The sequence below is a fragment of the Triturus cristatus genome, chromosome 3_2 (assembly GCF_964204655.1).
Source record: "Triturus cristatus chromosome 3_2, aTriCri1.1, whole genome shotgun sequence".
Taxonomy (NCBI): Eukaryota; Metazoa; Chordata; class Amphibia; order Caudata; family Salamandridae; genus Triturus; species Triturus cristatus.
In genome coordinates this window covers 211,996,390-212,007,797 of record NC_140584.1, presented here as the reverse complement: position 1 = coordinate 212,007,797, position 11,408 = coordinate 211,996,390, and positions in this window count along the sequence as shown.

Below are 11,408 nucleotides of genomic sequence, written 5' to 3'. Positions count from 1 at the left end.
CCCCTCCTCATTTCCTTTTTCTTTTTCACCTTAGTTTCCAACTAACTGGGGTATTACAGCTTAGAATACAGGCTCGTTCGCTATTGGAAGATGCTTTGGCGAATATGGGATGGCCGATGATAAAGCCTGACACCTGGAAGGTGTGTGAGGCCATACTGTATATTTTTTAGCACACCATTGTGCTGGTCCAATAAACCTTGGAATCTGGTAGCAGCCTGAGCAATCCCTCTGCAAAGTTATACCTACATAGTAAGGTGGTATGAAGCCACAAGAAGTGGACTTGATGACTGAAGGGCCCGCTCGTGTTTTGGTGGAAACACTTTCTTGGCAGCACCTTTTTTTGGGACCATCTGCAAGCTGTCAGTTGGCAGTGGCATTTGGTTTCACAATCTGGAGAGAGATGCGCTCTCCAAATACATCATCAATCAATCAATCAATCAAATTAGTAGTATAAACAAACAATATCATTTAGTGTGGTTACTTAATTTATTATAAATATTTAGCAATACAGTGTAATTATCCTTTCGTAAAACCACACCAACATAAACTTTCATGGTGTACACTCAGTAAGCATAAGAAAGAGCAACAACATACAGATGTAACTTTATGTGCATCACGTTGGGATGTGGCACTAAGGGATTTGCAGCTGACAATGGAATAATCGTTAGAAAAGGAATGCTGTTTTGTTCCTATGGAAGATATAGGGTTGATGCCAGATATTAGGGAAATGGGGGACAAATTCAAATATCAAAATAAAAAATAAAATAAAAATTAAAACAAAAAACAAGAAATAAAACACAAAAAGTAACAAAATTAAATAAAAAAAATAAAATTACAAAATATTAAATTACAAAAAGTTAAATAAATAAAACTAAAAACAATTAAAATTAAAAAACCTAAAATAAAAAAATAAAAAATTATGAATGAGGGAAATTATAAATGAGTGAAAATATCAACAAGCATATAATGTATTAAACTTCTATCTCAACCATCCATGCAATCCTATGGCAAAGGGGCACACTGGCTGGATGCACAAAATGGCTGCCAGCCAGTACCACATGGCCATCAACAACAGCAACACTGAGCAAGGAGGCATGGCCACAAAAAAGAAGACATGAAGGCCATTGGCAAAAGCACACTAGCTGCCTACGCAAAATGGCCGCAAGCCACTTGGTTACAACAACAAGCAGGAGGCCTGAAAAGCGAAGAACACATGCAGGCCTATGGACACTGACTATACAAAATGGACCATGGGCACATTGCATGGTGAACAAAGACACATGAGGGCCTATGGCAAACATACTCACACACTGGCCAGACAAAGGAGGCATGGTAACACAGAGAACACAACATTAATTGAGCAATGCCAAAAACAAAATTTAACAGGGTTAAAAATATTCTCAACAACACACATCCTCCAAAGGCATTGCCTCACCGCTACACTGTCGGCAGGGAAAAAAACATAAAATACAACAAAAAAACACATTTTGTAATTTTATTCCAATGCCATCCATGGCTGAAATTATGTTTCAATTCAACAGAAGGGCTGATCAAACCGTCATGTGCACTTTGCATTTTCCCTACCAGGCTGCATTACACAGCATGGTGGGGAACATGCAAAGCTTCCAAGCCCCTGTCTGAGCACCTATCCATGGCGCTCAGACAAATCACAACGCTGCTTAAGGCAGCATTGTGATTGGACAAGGGATCCTGGGAGGCTGGGTGCCTTCTCTTGCGGTACGGAGGAGACGGATGTAGAGGCGGCAACACCTGGTGGGACCCAGGTAAGTCCATTTAATTTTATTTTTTGTATTTCCTCGATCCGCTCTCCCACATTCCCCATCCCTGCTCCACCACCCACGCTTGGCAATGGCCGCTACTGAATCCCAGGACAAACATTTCTCAGCTACAATGGATGAAACCAGGATAAATAAAGACAGCAAGAACCAGCGGGTTTGACAAAAATTCTGGATACCTTAACTGCAGGATTTAGAGGCAAGTTTGCAATATTTTTTAGAGAAATCAAGCAAAGAGTCAAGGGGCCTGCAAGACTCTGTAAGCAAAAATGTTCTCCATAACTGATTGAATTTGTACGATGGAAGCTTCAGTAGACAAGGAGGTAGAGATCAATCAGGGTGAAATCGAGCTCTAAACAATAGGGAGAAGGGTATGCTTGACGAACAATGCTAGATACAGTATTGTTAGGGTACTCAATATCCCAGGGGACCTTGAAGGAGAGAACATCAAGGCTTTCATCATAAGCCTATTCAAGGAATTCATCCCTTCTATAGACTGTGCAGAACTTAAGGCAGATATACAGAGAAATCATCGCGAACCCTTTTTAAAGATCTTAAACAGAAAAAATCCAGGGAATCTTTTGATTAACTTCAAAACCTATATTTTAAAAGCACAAGTCTAATTTGAGGCCGTAAAAGTAGGAAGTTTAACTAAAGAGATTTGATCATTCTGAAACAGATCTTATATTTCAAGGATTACGGAAGACAGACGGTGAGAGTTGGGTAATTAATTCCATATCTAAGACCATTAGGTGCCATGGTCCAAATGAGATTTCAAGCTCAACTGAGAATTATGCGGAATAAAAAGATGCATAATATCAGAGACCCCAAAGAGGCACGAATCTTAATCAGGGCAAATAAGGGAGCAGCAGAAACATAAATGATAAACGCCGGAAGAAATAGAGAGCTCTAATGGGTAGCACAAACAACATACCCAATTTTGGTCTGAAGTGGAGGAGTGTGGCTCAATGGTTAGCGCGGCAGACCTCGATGCAGAGCACTGGTCCGGGACCAGGGTTCGATTCCCGTCGCGGCAGGGTCTCGGGCTATAAATTCCGCGGACCGGATATTCTCGCCTCAGTGCCTATTCTAATCATGGGTCCCACGCTGCAACTCTGGGCAATAGCTTGCTTAATCTCCACAACGGCCCCAACAGCGCTGGGATGCCTGGCCTTCACCATGGGGGTGCCCAGGAGTGGACACCTCACATGGAAAGCCAGGAAGGGTTCCTTCAGCGGTATGAATACAGCGCTGAGATACCCGTAGTAGTGATCGGCGCTATATAAAAAACCATACATTTACATTTACATTTACATCTAGGGAGAGTTCCCAGGGTGGTTGGATTCACATAAGGATGTAGTTTTGCAATGAATTTCACTGGATGGGGAGAAGTTGGGAAAAAAAGATTAAAGTCCTCAATCACAGAAAACTAGAGCAAAGCAGGAAACTCCTTTCCTGGAAGTCAAGAACTGAATTTATGAAAAACACCATTAGAGAAATAGTATCCAAAGATTCTGTGAGGCATTGTATAGACAATTCAGATATAGAAATAGCATTTACGGACTTTTTGGAAGTGTTATATACAGAAGATATTTTAGTCTTTGAAACCCAGTTAAAGGAATATCTTAATGGACTAGTCCTGCCCTCACTTAAAGCCAACCAAACCCAGATTCTGAATCAGAAAATTAGCCTGGAGTAAGTCAAGGTGGTAATCAATAAGTTAAAGACAGGCAGCTCTGATGGTTTGGATGGCATACCTAATGAGCTATCTCCTGTCCTGGTCGATCTGATACCAGTTGATCCCACAGTTGTGGGACAAGGCCGCTGATAGCTTAATCTTGAAACAAAAACAACAACAAAAGAATTGCGATAATTTCAGACCAATTTTATTACTAAACTGCAACTATAAGATCTATATGCAAGTTTTGGCAAAGAGGTTAGATTGAGTAATTGGTGTAGTGGGTCAGGAAGACCAAATGGGTTTTATTAAAGGCCCACAGTTGCTCGACTTAACACATGATTTGATTGGCACCATAGACTTGGCTTCTGAGAATAAATTACCATTATCTGTCCCCTTATTTGATGCCACAATGGCCTTTGAAAGAGTAAGATGGTATTTTCTACATCAAACTAATCATACATTTGATCTGGGGGAGAATTTTACCAAAGCAATTAGTGCAATATATAGGAAGCCAACAGCTAGGACAATAGTGAACGGAAATCTTACTAAATTGATTAAGATAGAGAGTGGGTCAAGACAGCAGTGTCCTCTATCTCCTCTGCTCTTTCATCTATATATAGCGCCACTAGCAAATAAGACAAGGGCGAATCGGAAAATCTTGCCATTCGAGTATAATGGATATGCTGATGACTTAATGGTTTCTACAAAGGATTATGATGGTTCTCTCCCAGCACTAACGCAAATTTTAAGTGACTTTGGGGAAGTTTCGGATATTAAATAAATGAGCAAAAGACCAAGATTATATCATGGAACACACAACTGAATAATCCCCTTATAAAACAAGAAAAAATAAATCTGGAGATACAGGTGATACATGACCTTTCTAAAACGGCCTAGGTCAATTTGGCTAAAATAACGAGCAGGCCAGAGCATTGTTAAGATCTTGGGGCTGTCTTCCACTCTCAATTTTAGGTAGATCTAATTTGGTGAAAATGTCGCTTCTGTCAAATTGTACTTTTATTTTTAACATTATCCCCTTTTTATTCAATCTAAAATCTATTAAAAAATTACAAGGAGAAATTACAATGTTTATTTTCTCTTGTAAGGGAGTGATGATTGCAAAGGCAGTGGGTATGCAGTTCCTCAAGGGGGAGGAAGGAACAGGGAGGGAACAAGTCTCTTATTGAATGCCCTCACACACCTAGCAAGGTGTCATGCTTCATCATTGGGCTGTGCTCCTCGTCGGGCCGGCGCTGCAATGCCTGACGGGCTCCCGCGCAGGAAGGTTTTGAACCATTACCACTCTCATACCACTGACCAATCAGGCAACACAGAGCCTTGCCTGGGACTCCAGCGCGTGAGCCTTCTCCAAACATCTTCGTTTCCCATTGCCGGTGATACATCAATAAAGTTTTTCTAAGAATTTTTTTAATTGACTTGGACAGTCAGTACTCTCAACATGGCCGACCTCCAATGCGGTCTAGTCTCCCATCGTGCCTCGGACTAACACTTCCGTCAATTTAATCGCACGGCAGCTCCGCTTCCACATGGGGGCGAGAGCAAGGGTAGGAGCACTGCTAGTTGCACGCCCCCCTTATGTGAGTATACCATCCGAGCGACCATCGAACCACCGGTAAGATTGCTCAGTACAAAGTACGCTGGTCTGGGGAAATGAAATACAACCCCTCTCTCCTGTTCCTTCCCATTTTTCCAGGGTGAGCAACAAACTGCTCATTTGGCGAACCCGTACAGCCACGAACCCACAACTGGGAGTGAGTTGACAACAAGCACGTTGCTCTGTGCATTCTGTTTTACGTTTTCGTCTCGTTCACATTGGGGATTGTGTCCACAGTCTAAGCAAGGCACCCTTTCACTGCGGCAATCATATTTAATCACGGTGGCTTACCGCGACCCTATAACTGGGGGTGGCAGCCACCACACTGTTGGTACACCATCAGTTTAGCCATCTCGAAGGTCCTGGCACTGCACTCGCGACTTTTTAATAGTTTTACATCCACAGCGAGTACATGTGCACCACTTGGGTCTCGCTATCCAGCTAGTCTCCCAGCCTTAGTACACCTTGTGTTGTTTGTATGTTGTTATGAACTTCTCACCTGCACCCTAAATAGAAGCGCCCGCCTACCGCGGAGCTCCTGATATCGATCCCTAGGCATGCACAGCATGGCACTTCCCTGGAATTGCTGTCTTGCATTATTATTGTGAATTATGTTATAACGATGCTTTGGTGTGTTGTTGTCTTCTTTCTTTTTCCCTTTTCAGGTCTCGCACTCGCAGGACCCTTTACCCTCCTGGGACAGCATAGACCATTGCTGGTGACGTACTAAATTTACTTTCACTGGCATTTGTAGTAGAGATATTTCTGAGCACTTTCTCACCACCACGGTCCTGAAGGATTGCCAAGTGACCCGTTAGGGGCTGAAGTCAAGAAACATGTCGACCAAATCTACACATTAGTCCCTGTGGATCATTATCATCCAGACAGGGCCCACATATTTTAATTAGGTTGGTACACCACCTGAATAAATTAAATCCCTAGTGGCGGCACCAGACCTATTTTAGACCATAATCACATCCACTCACTACACTGTTCACTTACCCCTACGCACCCATACGGCTGTCTCTTAAAAGATCTCCGATAAAGAGCCCCTGCGTGGGAGCCTGTCGGGCATTGCAGCACCGGCCCGACGAGGAGCACAGCCCAATGAGGAAGCATGACACCTTGCTTGGTGTGTGAGGGAATTCAATAAGAGACTTGTTCCCTCCCTGTTCCTTCCACCCGCTTGAGGAACTGCATACCCACTGCCTTTGCATACCGTTGGAGCATTGTGCAGGACCTTGTAAAAAAGCTCTTGGTTCCTCTTCTTTCATAAGGGAGTGATGATTGCCTGGAAGAAATTTCCAAGGTCAAAAACAGGGATGTATTGCAAGGCCTGACCTCCTTATACTGCTGGGCCGTTCAGCCAAAAATTATAAGAGCTCTCTTGTTCATTTTGGCTGCTTTCACCCCAGGCTCCAAGCAATGACAAAAAACCTGCCCTTATGTTGTGATTTTTTATTTTTTTTTTATTTTGGTCATCTAAAATGTTTCAACAAATTCACATTAAAGATCTTAAAAGCGGCATGTGAGCTTTGATATCAGGCCAGACGAATAGCGGGGATACCCTAATATAGTACTTTTGCACCTAGCTGGAATTCACCAGGGACCCCAATTACCTACAGGATAATCTGCCCGTTCCACTAATGGAGGCAGGAATAAATAAATGGGGTCAACTAATATAGGAAAACAAAATAGTGTCCTGGGGGTCACTGACTATTTCCACGAATCAATGGCTATCTTAATTTAAATTCTATCAATTATCAAGTTAGGTACATGACCTAGACAAAGATGGGGAAGCAAACAAAGAGTGGGAAGATAAACTGCAGCGGCCCCCTTTTCCACACAAAGAAGTTTCCAAGTGGCATTGCATGATGGTAAAGGGTGAGGACATAACTTTAAGGCCGCTGGAGGAGGAATCTGTTTGAGACAGATTTAACACATCTGTGGCAAGTATTGATGCTTACTTTCTGGTTGGAAATTAAAGCTGCACCTCTCAGAAGAAACCACCTATTTACAGTGCACAGGCCATATTGGAACCTGAAAAGGTTTTCAAAGATAGGAGGCAGTGAAATAAAAGCCTGTCTAAAGTGTTCCACTGAAAAATCAGATGATGTACAAATGTTTCGGTAGAGCCTTTTGATCCAGGTTTTATATCATGAAGTCGGTAAGGCTATCTCCGAAATGTTGGTGATCTTTGGCGTTCTGTCAAGTGACAGGTCACAGATAAAACAAAAAAAAGGTGTGCACACATTTTTTTAAATATTATTGGCAAGAAGGGAACATTGTTTAAGATCGGTGCCCTCTGTGCCACCAGAAGTTTGTATTTGTATTTGTATTTTGTTCTTGTAAAGCGCTACTGTCACCCAACGGGTATCCTGGCGCTAGACTGAGATGGTAAAGAGACTTTTAACCAGCCAAGTAACCACAGACAACCAAGAAAAATACTGAGGTCGGCCGGAGGAGCAGAATTAGGAGATCAGGAAATCAAGGGCTTCTCCCTAGGGAAAAGCCAAGTTTTCAGGCTATGCCTAAAATCCATCAGAGAGTTAGCCTGCCTAATATTCAGAGGAAGATCATTCCAGCACCGTGATGCCACTGTGCTAAAGGCCCTGCCCCCCATCCTGGCCCTCTTAACCCTGCCAGTGGTTAGCAGAGAAGCATTTGAAGAGCGTAGAGTCCTTTGAGGCTTATACCAGGACAATATCTCCTGCAGGGGGGTTGGGCCGAGACCGTGTGCCGCTCTATAGACAATGCATAGGGCTTTAAACCCAACCCTTTCCCTTATAGGAAGCCAATGGAGCTCTTGTAACGCCAGCGTGGTTGAAAATCCGCGTTTCTTGTTCAGCGCCAAATTGGCTGTCATAGACTGGACCCTCTGCATGCTCTGGAAGATGTAAAGAGGAGCTCCTAGGTACAGAGAGTTGCAGTAGTCCAGCCTACTCAGGATGATACTGCGTACCACCAGAGGTCTTTTCTCCGCTGGCAGAAGAGGTAGAATCTGTCGTAGGGCTTTCAGGAGAGCAAAGCAAACCCCCACTGTTTTTTTAACTTGAGAGGCCATTTGAAGATTATCGTCAAACATAACCCCCAGATTCCGCATTGTTGTCACAGGGATAATGGGTTCCGCCTCTGGGGCCAGTCTGAGGTCAAAAGGCATATCACGTACTCCTGCAGAGGAACAGTAGATCACCTCTGTCTTTCCTCCATTGAACTGCAGGGAGTTGGCCCTAAGCCAGTCCGATGTCTGGCGCATACATCTCTGGAAGTCACCCATAGTCAGAGCACCTGGGTCAGGTCCATTAATAGAGTAAATAGTTTAGACTGTTGCTGCCTATCTAAAAAGAGGACCACAATTTGGGAGGTATGGGAGGACTGGGTTAAGAAGATTTTCTAGACAACATCCACATAAGGCCCTATGATTATGAAACAGGTGAACCACGGCAGGGAAAAAGAGGAAAATTCAGGTCGACTAAAATCCTCAATTTGCCTGGTTTTTCTGAGGCTCGCACTCAGGAATTTAAGAGAGAACGGTTGGAACCCTTGAACCAAAATAGAATTTCTCCTCACGTGGTGCTTCATCTGAGCTCATACCTCTCACAAAACCTTTTCATGAATGAGGACTAAGAAAAAAATAAATACATTTTAAAAATCTAATAAAAGTACAAATAAATCCAGGTGCATGCCTCCAATCAAACAAACAACACCCTTATGCACCAGTTGTTGAACTTATTTGTGACATCTCAAATACAAAGTCCTTAAATTCAGTGGTATATATGCAGCAGACAAGGAGAGTGATCCTTCCAGCTCCAAATGCCAATGAAAAGAGACCAGGAGAGGGACAAAGCACTAGAAGGAGCCTGCTAGACAGAAACAGAAAGTTGGAGTCTCTGGGGCACATACGTCATGTTTGAAAAAAAAGTTTTAAAAAAGCACCAAAAAAACTCCAACGGGCAGTTTGAGAAGAAAGTCCCCTTCAAAAGCCTCTCAGCTGCATATCCAGCAAAAAGTGGCTCGAGTGCTCTCTTTCCAATTGTGATTGGCACTAGATTGGCGCCATCACGACCAGAAGCTGTAAGAGTGAACATGAAGTCTTGCAGGAACTCGCTAGCATTTAAAGAAGTTTTGCACGCAAGCAGCCCAGGACTCTTTGTGCTCGCTGTCAAGTGTCAAGACAAAACTCGTGGGCATGAACCTAAAAAACTCTGCTTTGTGCCTGAAAGGCAGAATTCAGGAACTTCGCATTTTTCTACGGAGTGTCCAAATTCCACAAACTTCACTGGCAGAGCCAAGTTTACCGCCCGGGCCTAGTCAATGCATAAAATTGTAGAACTAAAAGAGCAGTATGGTATAGCTTACAATCAGGGAACTGTACACCACCTTTATTTTTAGGATGAATCAGTTTGGATAAGGCAATATGAGGACCTTTATTATTCCAAAGAAATTAGGAGCAAATGGAAACAATTTGGGAAAAATAATAATTTGTGATTTTAAAAGGTAACATAGAAAGTAAAAAAATGACATGTGGTACAATCATCATTTTGAAGGTATCTAATTTGCCCCACCAGGATAAGTGAAGAGGAGACCAGGAAGAAAGTAAATTCTGAATTTTAAGTTTTAGCCTATTAAAATTATTAGTAAGGATATTAGAAATAGGGGGCACCATGCAAAATTGATATAAGCAAACATGTAGTGGTAGCATATAGAATGTAATGGTAAAATCTCAGTTTCAAAGATATCTAATTTATTACAAGAAATACTGGTGTATAAATTATTCTCTTGCAAAAAGGAATCTAAAGAGGTGAGGGGATTTAACATATAAATCAAAATATCGTCGGAATATGTCAAAAGTTTAATTTCAAGGTAGTTGTGTTAAAAACCAGATATAAGAGGTTTATAGTGAATACATTCAAGGAAGGGCTCTAAACAGAGAAGGAAGAGCAAGGAAAAAAGAGAACAACCTTGTTTAGGGTCTCTACGTGAGTTAATAAAAGGAGAAAGGCATCAATTAACAAAAACACTAGCAAAAGATTCAGAGTATAATAGTTTTATGAATGAAATGCATTTAGGACCAAAACCAAACCAATGAAGAGCAGTGAACATAAATTGCCAATTAATACCGCCAAATGCCTTTTCAGCATCAAGGGATCTTTCCTAATGCAAGAATGTTTGAGAACACTGTGGCATTATCTGCAGCAAGTCTACCCTTATCAAAACCAGATTGGGCAGGATTAACAAGATGGGGAATAAAATCTTCCAGTTGGGGTGCTAGAGTTTTAGCACATATTTTACAATTATTGTTAATTAATGAAATTGGATGACAATTTTTGCAGAGAGATTGGTCCTTGTCAGGTTTAGGGATAAGGTCAATAAGGGTTTCTAAGAAGGGAAACATTGTCCTTAGAGTTCAAGAAAAAAGAGTTAAAAAGCTCAAGTAATTTAGGGCAAAAAAGAGGGAAAAATTTTGGCTTCCTTTAAAGACTTGATAGAGTCTATAACCCCTGGGAGAGGTACATCATGTTCCAGGGCAGTTACACATATCAGGAATTGAGGGAGGTTGCAGAGCCCATCAAATAAAGATCTGATTTCATGTTCTGAAGGAATGGTATCCTCTGTATATAGTGATTCATAATAAGTCTGAAAGGCATTGGTAATATCAAAGTCAGAGGTTACAGTATTATCGGTAAGTTCATTTAAGATAGGACCAATAGTTTTCTGTTCTGATTTAATTTTCAAATAATTGGCCAACATTTTACCAGCTTTATTTAGACCACCATGAAAATTAGAATGAACTTTGAGAAGGATATTACATGTATTATCGGTAACAAGTTTACTGAGTGTGGACTTGGCTTTAATCAATTCCTGCAAAACGGAGGAGGATATGGAAGTGAAGTAAGTATGCTCAAGAGTTTTAATATGTTGACGAGTTGAAAGGTATTAGGATTGAACTTATTTTTTTGGACCTGAGTAAGCAATAGTGAAGACTCTAAAGGAAGCTTTAAAAACACCCCTGTTGTTATGATGGAAGTGTCAGTAGAATGGTTAAAATGAAAAAATCCTTAATAAAAGAAGTAGCTTCCACAATAAAATTTTGATCCAACAACAGGGAGTTATTATATCTCCAACTTTCATGTTTAGATTTATGGTAAGATAGATCAAAAGAGCATAAAACAGTGGCATGATCATTTCTGATGATTGAATGGAAGGTTGTAAGGGTGTAGGAACTAAAATACAATCCATTTTGGACATGTAAATTCATTCATATATATCAGGGTAACACGTTTTCCATATATTGAAATATTGATGACTGCTAATA